This window comes from Pyrgilauda ruficollis, unplaced genomic scaffold (genome assembly GCF_017590135.1).
Source record: "Pyrgilauda ruficollis isolate IOZ18807 unplaced genomic scaffold, ASM1759013v1 scaffold21, whole genome shotgun sequence".
Lineage (NCBI taxonomy): Eukaryota > Metazoa > Chordata > Aves > Passeriformes > Passeridae > Pyrgilauda > Pyrgilauda ruficollis.
Genome location: NW_024520318.1, coordinates 470,418 through 474,895, shown reverse-complemented (window position 1 = coordinate 474,895; position 4,478 = coordinate 470,418). Strand labels below are relative to the sequence as shown.

At 56.7% G+C, this 4,478-nt stretch overlaps 1 protein-coding gene across 3 annotated transcripts in view; it reads right to left on the bottom strand.

Annotated features, from left to right (window-relative positions):
* The window catches only part of MBNL1 (muscleblind like splicing regulator 1), a 64,760-nt gene extending 60,755 nt beyond the window's left edge, over window positions 1-4,005 (bottom strand). For all 3 annotated transcript variants that reach the window (XR_005955137.1, XR_005955138.1, XR_005955140.1), the window contains exon 1: window positions 3,785-4,005. The gene's annotated coding sequence lies outside the window, so the exon portion shown is untranslated. The remainder of the gene's footprint in view (window positions 1-3,784) is intronic.
* Window positions 4,006-4,478: the final 473 nt, after the last annotated feature.

Genomic DNA, 4,478 nt, shown 5'->3' with positions numbered 1-4,478 from the left:
GGCGGGCGGCGCTGCCCGCGGCCCGGCCGCGTCCGCCGAGCGCCCGGCGCGGTTGCTGCGGACCCCCCTAACGCCGTCCCTGCGGACACGAGCCTCTGAGGATTTGCTTCCCAAAGCGGGCAGAAGGACCCTGCTTTCCTCCCGGTTCCGCTCTTCCTTCATCTTAGCAAGAGCGGCCGTTGCAGAGCGGTTGGCTCTGCCGGCTGCTGCGGGGGCTGGCAGGGCTCCCCGGCACCCACCATCGGCGGCTGCCCCGCTCCCCGGCCCTCCGCAGCCGCGGGCCCGCCGCCGAGCAACAGGTCGGCTCTGCCCCGTCACGGGGCAGGTGTCGGTCCTGCCGTGACACCGACAGCAGAGCGCAGAAAAGGAGACGCAGTAGTCCAGATTAGCCAGAGGTGTGTCAAAGTGTCCCCTGCCAGGACACGCGCACACGGCCGTGTGAAAAGGGCTCATCAAACCACTGTGGTGCTAACAAGGAAAGACAAACAAACTGGAAAGAGACAAGGAAAGAGACAAAGAGTTTATCTCCAGTATCACGTAGTGTTAAACATCTTTTAACACAGACACCTAAGCAGAGGGTTAGGTTTTGTGAGATGAAGTAATGACAAATAATTCCTCACTTGATTTTGGGAGACAGACTTGGTTACCTGGTCTCAAGATCTAACTCCTTCATGAGGCTTTTTGTTCTATTACACAGCCTGGAGGGGATATAATTAACTTTGCTTTTCTTGTGCTCTAATCACCCCTGCAGCGGAGCAGGCAGCACTTTGGAAACAGAATGGGTTTAGTGAGCACCCCTCCTCAGAGCTGCCCAGCCTGGGGAGCATCCCGGTGTGCCACATTCCCGAGGGACTGCCGGCACCTCACTGGCTGGGAGAGCTTTCTGATACCTGCTGGTTAGCTCTGATGGCTTTTTGCTAGAAACGGGAGACTGAAAGGACAAAGAAGCGTTCCATTTTCTGTCAGAAAAATGTCATGTTCTTACACTTTTGTTTCAATGGAGCTTAATCCAGATCAGAGCTGGTATCCCATTGTATTTTACATTTTCCTGCCTTGCTGTGGGGCAGTGCAGATGTCCCCTCAGCGCAGCCCTGGCTGCACAGCCCCGATGGGAGTGAACATTGTACTGGGCCATTTGTGCTCTTCCTGTTCCCGCTCAAGCACAAAGAGCTCCCTGGGCCATTTCCTCCCTGAGAACCGACATCACCGCTCTGGGCGTTTTCAAAGCACTTGTTCTGGTCACAAAGTTTCTGTACAAACTCCTCCCTGCCCAAATTCTTCTTAAATAATGGCGTGGGACAGTGTCTTGGCACTGGGAGACTGGAGCTGTGTCCTGGGCGCAGTGATGGCATTTCTCACTGTATCCCGAAAAGTGAATGCATTCCACTCACACTGGTTTAGGCAGATTACAGGGGATCAAACCCTAGAGCATGGATGTCAGGCACAAGCTCTGTCATAACAGAATGTCCAGGCAGGGCAGGGTAAAGAGAACCGTAAGGAAATTTCGGATCCCGGGGTCTCCCAGGTCGTCATCTAATACCAACAATAATCACCACCTGCGATTCCAAGAGACTAATTGTCTCACAGCAAAGATAAAGAAATATGTCACTGCACACTCAGCGTTGTGTGCCTCTCAGCCCAGAAGACATAAATCAGTACTCGAGGACGAAGAGAAACACTGCGTGCTAAGAAAGTTTTTTGAGAGATACTTTGTGTTTTAGAGTCCCTACGTGCTATTGCAAGTGGAGAAGAAAGAGGAGCTCTCCGGCTGAGTCTGTGCAGCCCTGGTGCTGCAGAGGTGAGAGGCTGACCTGTGAACTTGGTGCCAAGGTGCCAGCCCTTCCCTCTGAGCCCGGCAGGCAGCAGGGCCAGTGGTCACCCAGACATGGCACTGGGACCAGTGTGTCCCAGAGCCTGACACGAGGGTGCCTGTGGGCATCCTCCTCACAGCTGCACCTCAGACAGAACAAATACCCTTCCTCACTGCAGGGCTCCCACCCAGCAGGAGCACGGGGGGCTCCGTACCCAGCCTCACACAGAAACCACAGTGCAAATCCACCTGAGCTCCAAGTATGTCTTGTGTCTTCATTTTGTCTCACCAAATAGCTGCAATACAGCAGTCACTAAATCAACCTATTCTCTGATTTTCCTTCCCTCCTTCAGCCTTTATTAAAGGCAGACACACGAGTTGCCTCAAACCCGGGCTGAACATGACTGCAACCCTGGAGAAGCCGTTTGCTTCCTGATGCCCTTATTTGTGCAACACTGGTGAAGCTCAAGTTCCCCAAAAAGGTCTGACACAAGCTCCAGTGCTGCTGCCACAGAAGGCCCTGCTGCCTCCCTGCTCTTCCGGACCCGCTCCCACGGCTGCTGCACGGCACACGCAGCCGCCGCTTCCCGCCAGGCCAGAGCACGTTTGTTTCTGTTTTAATGATCTCATCTGCATGTGCATTTCTGTAAATATAACACACAAATTTATTACTTGACCCTTACACCGTTTTGTCCTTTTATTTTAAAGCCTCCTGCAACTACTGTGTGCTAGTATTTTTGTTGAAAGCAATAAGATACTTATAATCTCTCCTAGTCTACAAGCACATAAATGAGAAAAACCCACAGTGCAATTCCTAGCAAATAATTGTGATACACATTATAGCTTTTGCACTTTCTGCAAAGGCAATTTCTTTCCTTCTCTGCAGCACCTGCTGGAGCCCCTCCAGCAGCACCTGTTTGCTCCCCCAGCCCCATGGGAGCAGTGTGGGTGCTCAGCCCCATGGCTGCCGTGTGCGATCCAACGTGGTGCTTAGTCACGGAAAACTGGCGGGACGTTCACCAGCAGCAGCAGATTTCATGGCAGGAAGCTGAGGGTGGCTCTCAGAGGATTAGTGTCATTTCAATCTCCCATGTGCTTACCCAACAGCTCCCCAGAGTGCCAGAGCAGGGCTGAGGAGCGATGCTCCAGGGATGGACACCCGCGTGCCTCGCCCAGGGCTGGCAGGACCCTGCGGAGGAGCCGCACTCGGCCCCAGTGGGAAATGCACCCAAAGTGGAGCACAGCCTCGGCGGCCCTGTGTCCGCTCTGCCGCCACGACACAACAGTTAAACCAGCTCGCAGGCTCTTGTAAGCATGTGAAAACCTCTCTCAACTTTTCCAGCACAGTAACACCGCAGTGATGAGCGGATAAAACTGTGGTAAAAGCAGAAGACAGAGACGATGCACCCACCGGCGCCATGGCAGTGGCTCCCGCGCCGTCTTGGTTCCACGTGTCCCTGGGAGCAGGCTGGTGCTCGCTCAGGGTGCAGCTCCACACCACAGGGGTCCCAGTGGCCCCCCAGCACACGCTACAGAGAGTCTATGGTGAGTCTGACTGCGACTTTTAATGCTCTTCAGAACCACTGAGTTTTGTTACTCACGCCTTGCACAAAAACATCTTGCATTTAGCGTTCATTTCTCTAATAAATTATTCAAGTCTTCACTAACTCGATAGCGAGGCGCACACGCGAAAGCAGCACAATGAAAGACGACAGTGAAACCGTCCGGCTTTGCGATCAACTCACCGTCGCTCCCGGCCGCCGCTCCGCCGCGCTGCGCCCCGCGGGCTGGCGAGCCCCGCGCCGGCCGGGGGCTCAGTGCCACCTGGGGCTGCTGCGCGGGGCACCGGCAGCGCTGCTGGCACAGCCACCGCCCCGGGCCGCGGGGCCAATTGCAGCGTGCTGCTGCTCTCTGCGGCCGCAGCACGGTGGCCTGGCCAGGGGAAGCGGTGACAGGCCAGAGAGAGACACTTACCAAGCCTAGGGAGTGAAGCGAGCCCTTCCTGCAGCGGTAACCACGGCCACGCGCTGGGCTTTGCACATGTATTTTCTTAAGGAAGCAAAAATTACTTTCTGCTAGTAAAAAAGGACACGGCAGAGGAAGTGCTTTGCATGGCGCTGCAGCCCAGCTCGCTGTCGGGGAGCTGGCATCAGGGACACGGACACGCGGTTGGGAGCGCGCCGGTTGCAGACCTCTCCCTGTGACCAATTAATCTGCCCGCTGGCAGCTGCTGGGGGACAGGGCTTGGGCTGACATGGGCCATCGCCCGCGGTCCCTGGAAATGGGGCAATGCTGGGGCGGTGCCCCGGGACTCCTTCCTGCTGCGAGCCGCAGATAACGGCTGCACGGCCGCTGCGCTGCCGCCCGCGCCCACCGCATGGCTGGCCTCGCCACACAGGGACTTCCAGGCCCATTTTTGCCATTTCTGCTGGGGTTACCACCAACTCCAGGCTTCCAAAGGCAGCAGCCCTTCCACCCAAAGCTCTGCTGCGCTCGGAGCCAGCTGGAAATGTCCCTCGCTCAGCCCAGGGGGAAAACGCCATGGTGCCCATCCTCACCGGCCATGCCAGCTTTGGCACTCCCATGCGGTGCCTCCCGCCCGGCAGTGTCCGTGGCGGCATGGCCAGGGCAGGGGTGCGCGGGCAGGGCTGCCGGGGACAGGCCGTGC